The following is a 9,732-nucleotide window of genomic DNA, read 5'->3' as shown; positions in this document are numbered from 1 at the left end:
CAACACAGGCAAGAACTCCTTCTTTGACTGTTCCATTTTGAACTAATTAAAAACCTTGTCAAGGTATGTACTCATTGAAAAAACTTTTCAAGCATCTTGATCTATATCTATAGATGTTGATGCTCAATATGTAAGCAGCTTCACCGAGGTCTTTCTTTGAAAAACTCCTTTCAAACACTCCTTTATACTTGCTAGAAAATTCTACATCATTTCTGATCAACAATATGTCATTCACATATACTTATCAGAAAGGTTGTAGTGCTCCCACTCACTTTCTTGTAAATATAGGCTTCACCAAAAGTCTGGATAAAACCATATGCTTTGATCACCTTATCAATGCATATATTCCAACTCCGAGATGCTTACACTAGTCCATAGATGGATTGCTGGAGCTTGCACACTTTGTTAGCACATTTAGGATTGACAAAACCTTCGTGTTGCATCATATACAACTCTTCTTTAATAAATCAATTAAGGAATGTAGTTTTGACATCCATTTGCCAGACTTCATAAAATGTGGCAATTGCTAACATGATTCAAATAGACTTAAGCATCGCTACGAGTGACAAAATCTTATCATAGTCAACACCTTGAACTTGTCGAAAACCTTTTTGCGACAATTCGAGCATTGGAGATAGTAACACCACTATCAGCGTTCGTCTTCCTCTTGAAAATCCATTTATTCCCAATGGCTCGCCGATCATCGGGCAAGTCAATCAAAGTCCATACTTTGTTATCATAAATGGATCCCATCTCAGATTTCATGGCCTCAAGCCATTTCGCTTCCTCATAGTTCATAGGTTCGTCATGGTCCAGTAACATGACTTCCAAAACAGGATTACCGTACCACTCTGGTGCGGACCGTACTCTGGTTGACCTACGAGGTTCGGTAGTAACTTGATCTGAAGTTTCATGATCATCATCATTAGCTTCCTCGCTAACTGGTGTAGGAATCACTGGAACTGATTTCTGTGATGAACTACTTTCCAATTCAGGAGAAGGTACAATTAACTCATCAAGTTCTACATTCCTGCCACTCACTTCTTTCGAGAGAAACTTCTTCTCTAGAAAGGATCCATTCTTAGCAACGAATATCTTGCCTTCGGATTTGTGATAGAAGGTGTCGGTGTCAAAACCGGCGGATCTTGGGTAGGGGGTCCCGAACTGTGCGTCTAAGGTGGATGGTAGCAGGAGGCAGGGGACACGATGTTTACCCAGGTTCGGGCCCTCCTGATGGAGGACATACCCTCGTCCTGCTTGATTGTTCTTGATGATATGAGTATTACAAGAGTTGATCTACCACGAGATCATAGAGGCTAAACCCTAGAAGCTTGCCTATGGTATGATTGTATGTTGTCCTATGGACTAAACCCTCCGGTTTATATGGACACCGGAGGGGGCTAGGGTTACACACAGTCGGTTACAAGGGAGGAGATCTACATATCCGTATTGCCTAGCTTGCCTTCCACGCCAAGGAGAGTCCTATCCGGACACGGGACGAAGTCTTCAATCTTGTATCTTCATAGTCCAACAGTCCGGCGAAAGGATATAGTCCGGCTGTCCGGAGACCCCCTAATCCAGGACTCCCTCAGTTGCCCCTGAACCAGGCTTCAATGATGATTAGTCCAGCGCACAGTGTTGTTTTCAGCATTGCAAGGCGGGTTCCTCCTCCGAATACTCCATAGAGGATTTTGAACACAAGGATAGTGTCTGGCTCTGCAAAACAAGTTCCACATACTACCATAGAGAGAATAATATTTCCACAAATCTAATCTGCTAACACGTTTGACAGCATGACATCACACCATGGGCCGGTCATTATTCGAACCGTTTTTCTCAACCAGCACCGCACATAACGCAGGGCGGTTTTCTTGACACGTCTTGTCAAAGCAGAGATCGTGTCCCCTTATTACGAGATTGTCATCAATACGGACGTGGGTAACCCAACCGCGCCATCAATTACGGCACCTGGGGAATAAGCGATTTTACTAGGCAAGTGGGGAGGCGCATCGCCTCTTCTGCCCTTATAAAGGGACAAGATTTCACCTCTTTTACCCATGCCTTCTTCCTCCTTGCTTATCCATTCTCACGCACTCGAGCTCCAGCGCCCAAGCTCGCGTTCTTCTTCTCAAACCACTCCAAGCATGTCCGGAGCAGGAGGCAAGTGGATGGTCTCCTCCGTCATGGAGGAGCATATCACAAAGTTGCGGGCAACCGGATATCTGGCCGCAGATATCGCGCACCGGCTACCAAATGCAGGGCAGATCGTCCCTATGCCCGAACCCCATGAGAGGGTAGTTTTTCTTACACATTTCGTCCATGGACTGGGATTTCCCCTCCACCCATTTGTCCATAGGCTCATGTTCTACTACGGGCTGGATTTCATGATCTGCCCCCCAACTTCATCCTGAACATCTCGGCGTTTATCATCGTGTGTGAGGCCTTCCTCCGCATTAGGCCCCACTTCGGCCCTTGGCTAAAAACCTATAATGTTAAACCGAAGGTGGTGGTCGGCCAGCAAGCAGAGTGCGGAGGCTCCATGGTGGGAAAGATGCCTAACATCACCTGGCTCGAGGGCACCTATGTGGATACCATAAAGGGGTGGCAATCGGGGTGGTTCTACATCATCGAGCCGCATGACACCAACTGGGTGGCGGCCCCCAAATTTCGATCCGGAATCCCCACGCGGCTCACCTCCTGGAAAGAGAAGGGCCTGTCCTAGGGTTCTTCGGTAGAGCTGACAGGACTCCAGATGAGCAAGAAAATCAAGCTCGTCAACATGGTCCAGGGCATGCTCTTCCGCCGGATCCTCCCGTTCCAACAACGGGCGTTCAATTTGTGGGAGTTCGACCCGGCCAAGCACCATACGCTGCGAGAGCTCTACGACACGATGCACGAGGATGTCTGGAGGGTGTTGTTCAAGGGCGCCGAGGTACCTCCTTCGCTCACCGAGGATCGAGGACTCAGCGCAAAGCGCCGCACCAATCCAGTAAGTTTTTATATTTCACAGGGTATTTATTTTCCCCGGTTTAAATCATGTGTGGGACCTAAGCTTCCATGTCATTAACAGGACTGGATAAAGACAGCGGAGCAGCTCGATTGCCCAGCCCCGCTGCTTGGAGATCCTGCAAATGCTCTCCTGACGGAGATGCTGGCTCCGGCACCTTACGAGGTGCCAGTGAAGAAGACCAAGAAGAAGGCCGCGGGGACCCGAAAGGATCTCCGGCGCAAGGTTGTATCGGACTCATCGTCAGATGACTCCGATGCGCACTCCTCCCACGAAAATGAGGAGGAGGAGTAGGAAAGTTCTCCCCTGAAGCCGGGGAAGACAAGAAAAGAAAGGCCAACCCAACCGGGAGGCCGAAGTGTCCAAGAAGGGATGGACCCTCCATCCGGACTGCTCCACGACAGCCGCCCACAGTGACGACGAGTGGTTCCCCAGGGACAAGCCCATGGAGAAGTCGTAAGTATCCGGATACCATAGTAATTCATGGTATATTTTATTGCACTGCTGATTCTTATGCCAAATATGATTATGCAGCCCGTCCCGAGCCCATATCGACGTATCATCGGACGGTTCTTTGGACTCGTCGGATATGAACAACGATTCACTTCTGACCGCCTCCACCCCTTTCCCTGCGGACAGCATCGAGGTGTTGTCTCAATAGGCACCGGGCCAAGGGGAGGTAGTCTTGGGGGCGCCTCGAGGCGACCTTCCGGACCCTGGGCGCAAAGCGAGCAAAATCCCCACAGGCTCCAAGTTCAGCCTCCAGCTGAATACTGCCCCGGAACCTCCGGTGGTTCTGGACTTCAACGGGCGATCCCCCGCTAAGGGGGGCAAGCCGCCTGTTCCGGTGTCCTCTGTCCATCCAGAGGCACCGAACAACCTGCTGGAAGCGCTCGATGGCGCTTCCATCAACGAAGAGCACCGCACTATCATGAGTGCAGCGATTGAGAAAGTTCAGTCCACCAAAAACGGACTGACCGAAGCTTGTGCCGGCCTCCTAACAGGCTTTGAGGTAAGAAATGAAAATATAGGAAAATTATTACCCTATAGACAATAGCCCCTGATGCTTTGTTCGGCGTTCGCAAAGAAAGGCCGAATAGAGGATCAAATGATAACTTAGGAGTCTAATGAGAAAAATGTCTATGTGTGTGTGCAGGCTTCACTGCTGGCCGCTGCCACACATACTGCGGAGGTCTCTGCGCTGAAGCAAGACCTGGAGCGGTCTGAGGACAGGCTCGGCGTTACTGAGAGGCAGCTCGAGGAGAGCAAAGGTAAACAATACCATTGTCTATATATTAAAAAGAAGTTTGGGTGTAAAGTAATAGGATCATTATGGATTTGCCAGGGGCCACGACCGAGGTGGCGACCCTAAAGAAGGCGCTGTCCGAGGCCAAAGACAAAGCGGCCAAGGAGCGCATTGAGCGGGAGAAGCAAGAAGCCCGAGTAGGCGAGGTGCAGCAAGAGCTCGAGGCTCTCGCCAAAAAGCATGAGTCCTTGGAGCTTGACTCTAAGACGCGAGAGTCCGAGCTTGCGCAGGCGCTTGAAAGCGCCCAGAGCACCAAGGCTGAATCCCACAAGGCCCTCCAGTAGATTGATGCGGTGAAGAAGATAGCAGCGGGTAAGGAATTCATTATGCAGAGCAAGCATGTGGGGGAAACTTTCATTTTACTTACCCGAGTTCGGAGCTCTCCAGGGGCGTTCGCAGATCTTCCCCGCAGTGTACTGGATGCCGAGGAGTTTTATCGAGCTCAGGAGGGGAGCTCGATGGAAAATTTGTTCTGGTCTCAGTATACTGGGACCAAACACCCCGTGCCCTTGAGCGACCAGCCGAAGCAATTGGTCGAGCTTCACAAGGCGGCCGAATAGGCCATGAAGGGCCTTATAGTCCGGATGTGGCCCGGCGAGCCCCTGCCCGGTAGCTACTTAAGTCTGGTGTGGCGGCTTGTGGATGCCTACCCACGGCTTGAAGTTAGAAAGCGGTCCGTCTACATCGAGGGTGCGCTCAGGTCTTTTGCCCAGGCGAAGGTGCACTGGGCGAAGCTGGACGCCATGAAGCTGGTGAAGGAGGGGCCGCCGGAGGGCAAGGAGCATCGCTGCCCCGAAAATGTACTATGAGAGTGTCCAGAAGGGTTCCCGCCTTGTGGCGGATGAATGTGCCAAGGATGTAATTTTTGAATGAACATGCTCATGTGATCCTGTAATATGAAACGAGTTCATTTGCGCCATGCCACGCTTTTTTAATTTAAAATATTACCTTCTGTGCGGCCATTTATAAAATCTGAGAGTTGGCTAGTCGTCGGCTTCTGCCCCCATATAACTAGTACTAGGGTGTTCGGGATAAACCTGAGTACTCTTTACCCCAATTTTGGGTCCTTCAAGGGAGGTGTTCAGTGCAACGAACCAGGAAATCAGACTATAGGGCTTTATCACTCTCACTTAGCCATAGAAGTCTACAATTTTAAATTTTGGCAAAGCCCCTAGTATACGGAAGGCCGAATTTGGGGCGCTATACACGCCTAAGCCGGACAAGGCCGACTCCTTGCTCGAAGCGGAGAAAGTCTTTAAGGACATGAGACCTCTCGAACAGCGACCAGCTCTCGCCTTATCATGACAGTCAGTTTTCGGCTTTCTCTACTGAGGTGTTCGTCCGGAAGAACCGGGACACAATCGCAGTAGTTCTCCCACCGCTACCTTAGTCGTTATAGCGGAACGTAAGGTACAAAAGCATGGGAGCCGGGCAAACCCAACATTTGACCAAAGACATGATTCGGAGCTGATGCATATAATGCTATAAGTTTGGGGTGCCGCACTGTCGAGAGTTATATCCTGAAAGAGAAAAAATGATAAAGGTATACAGCCCCTAGGGCGGTTAAGCCGCATTGCGGGACATGCCCTAATCGTGCCCCCGCCTATGTCCATAGTATTTTCAGTGCGTAATTATGTACGCGCAGTATGGATTTCGTGGCTTGACTGGGACTGGGACGGGGGCCGAATTGCTAGGCGTGCTCTGAACGTGCCAGGCGATGCTGTTGCACTTTACTCCGGACTTGCTTGAAGGTGTCCAGGCGCTGTATCGCCGAATTAGTGGTTTGCCTTAAAAGGCTGCTTTGTGCTTCTGCTGCAAGGGCCGCAGTGTGCTCTTCCATTCGGAGCGAGCTTTCTGTGTTTCCATTCACTATTATGACCCCCCTAGGTCCTGGCATCTTGAGCTTGAGGTATGCGTAATGTGGTACTGCATTGAATTTTGCAAATGCAGTTCGTCCGAGCAGTGCGTGATAGCCACTACGAAACGGGACGATCTCGAAGATTAACTCCTTGCTTCGGAAGTTGTCCGGAGATCCGAAGACCACTTCCAGTGTGATTGAGCCCGTGCAATGGGCCTCTACACCTGGGATGACGCCCTTAAAGGTGGTTTTGGTGGGTTTGATCCTCGAGGGATCTATACCCATTTTTCACACTGTATCCTGATAAAGCAGGTTCAGGCTACTGCCGCCATCCATAAGGACTCGAGTGAGGTGAAATCTGTCGATGATTGGGTCTAGGACCAATGTGGCGGATCCACCATGACGGATACTAGTGGGGTGGTCCTTGCGATCAAAGGTGAACGGGCAAGCAGACCATGGGTTGAACTTTGGGGCGACGGGCTCCATCGAATAGACGTCCCTTAGTGCACGCTTCCGCTCCCTTTTGGGAATGTGGGTTGCATATATCATTTCACCGTCTTCACTTGTGGGGGGAACCCCTTCTGTCCTCCCGTGTTCGGCGGCCGGGGCTCCTTCTTGTCATCACTATGCAACCCCTTGTCCTTGTTTTCGGCATTTGACTTGCCAGCCTGCTTGAACACCCAGCATTCTCTGTTGGTGTGATTGGCTGGCTTGTCGGGGGTGCCGTGGATCTGACACGAGCGGTCCAGTATGCGATCCAAACTGGACAGAGCCGGAGTATTTCTTTTGAATGGCTTTTTCCGCTGACCGGATCTAGAGCCTCTGAATCCGGCATTCACTGCCGTATCCTCAGTGTTATCACCGTTGTTACGGCGCTTTGGTCTGTTACGACGTGGTCTGCCGTTGGCATCTTTGGTATCCGAAGTGCCCGGGTCCTTTGGTGTGTTGTTGCTGCGAGCCAGCCAGCTATCCTCGCCCGCGCAAAAGCGGGTCATGAGTGTCGTGAGGACTGCCATAGACTTCGGCTTCTCTTGGCCGAGGTGCGGGCAAGCCACGCGTCATGGATGTTGTGCTTGAATGCCTCTAGGGCCTCTGCGTCCGGACAGTCGACAATTTGGTTTTTCTTAGTCAGTAACCGGGTCCAGAATTGTCTGGCCGATTCCCCTGGCTGCTGAGTTATATGGCTCAAGTCATCAGCATCCAGTGGTCGCACATAAGTGCCCTGGAAGTTGTGAAGGAATGTGTCTTCCATATCCTCCCAACTGCCAACAGAGTCTGCTGGCAAGCTATTCAGCCAATGCCGAGCTGGTCATTTGAGTTTTAGTGGGAGGTACTTGATGGCATTTAGATCATCGCCGCGAGCCATGTGGATGTGAAGGAGGAAATCCTCAATCCAGACAGTGGGATCTGTTGTACCATCATATGATTCCATATTTAAGGGTTTAAAACCCCCCGGGAATACGTGATCCATAACTTCATTAGTTAAGCATAGGGGGTGTGCGGCGCCTTTGTGCCGGGCTATATCACGACGCAGTTCATATGAGTCTTGTTTGCTGTATTCGACCCCGCTTGCGCGCAAGATCGAGCGCGCATCTGGGTCCGTCCCCCCCACACCAGAGGATGTCGAAGGAGTCAGAAGTGGCTTGCTTCCTCCCAGCAGGGGGCTGGGGGCTGGCGCCATCCAGGTCGCCCTCGGGCCTCAGCGGAGGCCTGGAGGAGCAAAGGCTCGTTGCTCGAAGGAGAGGCCAAGACCGAGGTGATCCTACCACCGTCAATAACTAGGGGAGGAGCCCTTGGCACACCTCCTGCCCCCCAGGCGGGGCCACGAAGAAGGGACAGCAAGAATGCAGGTTTGAGGCGCCAGGAAGGCGTGCTTGCCTCTCCGGCCGACCTTGCGCCAAGTGCAGCGTGCTGGCTTGTGGCGCTCTAGACAGGCGGGGGACTCGAAGCAGGGGGAAGTGGCTTCTCGGGAGACTTCGCCGCCCTAGCAGAAGGAACCCTGGGGAGCCATAGTCAGTAGGGGAAGCAACACTCAAGAAACTACAAAGATAAGGTACACACTCGTCTATGGTGATATGCTTCCTCTGTTTCAATGGCCGGAAGGCATCACCACTGCAGCTTGGAGACCCCTTCCTCTTCCGGAGTACATCGAAGTTATGTCGGAGCCGGCCGAAGCCCAGGGCACAGTCACCAGCTCCGGGCGCAGCTGGGGTAGCTCCTGAGGGGGCGACCTCGGGGGTGCCATCCTCCGCCTCACGAAGATCCACCGGGGCCTCGGGGGCTGTAGCCTCAGGAGTATTCGGCTGCGGTGCCCCTCTGGCCGCTTCCCCAATTCGGCTCTCTGGAGGGCCGTGGGGCGGCCCTCCGGGAGCCCCGAGCAGCGCCGATTCCTCAGCAGCTGTGGAGTCAGTGTCCGACGGTGGTCGCCCCCCTGCGCCCACATCCGAGAAGATCACCGCGCTGGTGGTGGGCAAGGGAGCCACAGGGACCGGGTTCTCACGAGGCCCTTCAAGACCGGCCGGGTGTAGCCCCCACTCGCCGAAAGGGGGCATCTGCCCCGTGAACTCCACCCTGTTCGAGAAGCAGTGCAAAAGAAAACCCTCCTGCGGCATGTCAGCTGGTGAATGGTTGCCCGTCAGCACCTCGAGCACCGTTCGTCGCGCCTCAGGTAGAAGCCCAGACTCATGGAGCCTCATACGATCCTTGCTGCCAAACAAGGCCCACATCGGCCAAGAATGGCGCTGGAGTGGGGCGACGCAATGTCGGAGGAACTCCTTCATCACCATGGGGGTGGTCATGTCGAGATCTTTGAGCCTCTTCAACCGGAGCCAGACGAAGGTAATGCGTGGGTCAGCGAGCCTCTCATGGCCCCAGCAGGAGCTAGGGACGACCGGTGCCAAAGGGGGAGAAAGAAGGGGGCTGAGCATGCCGAAGTCCACAAACACCCACCGTGTCCGAAGCCCGCTCATAGATGGTGGGAGCTCAAAGTCAATCCCCGAGCCGGCCGTCGCAACCACGGCCTAGAAGCTCAGGCATCCCGAGCATTGCCGAGAAACAGCCAGGTGCCGCGCGAAGAAATGGCGTAGTAGGGCCACGGAAGGGGCAATGCCCACCATGGCCTAGCAGATGAAGGCGAAAACGGCAAGAAGGGAGACAGATTGGGGATCCAGGTGCAGTATATGGATTTGATAGTGGGAGAGCATGTCGTTGAAGAAGGTGGAGAAAGGAGGAACCAGGCCGGCCCATACGGCGTCAATGAAGAATTGGACTTCGGTAGCTGTCCTGTCAACAGAGGCGCGGAATGCAGGCACGACCACCGTTCCCCCCATTCGTTGAAGCCGGCGGTGAGCGCTGGTCGGACCTTGTCCATGGCTTCCTGGTTGAGCACCAATGACCGACCCATAGCAGGTTCAACGGTCGGAGGTCGCCCGGCTGAAGACTAGGACTCCTTCTTCCCCTTCTTCGTTCGACGCGGCACCATGCTGACGGGGAGGGCTGAGCTCGGGTCGGATTGGAAGAGGAGGTTATTGTTTCGGGAAGGCGGAAGAGTTGGAGGAGTGT

The sequence above is a fragment of the Triticum urartu genome, chromosome 5A (genome assembly GCF_056163025.1).
Source record: "Triticum urartu cultivar PI428250 chromosome 5A, HENAU_Tu73, whole genome shotgun sequence".
NCBI lineage: Eukaryota > Viridiplantae > Streptophyta > Magnoliopsida > Poales > Poaceae > Triticum > Triticum urartu.
This window is presented reverse-complemented; position numbering follows the sequence as displayed.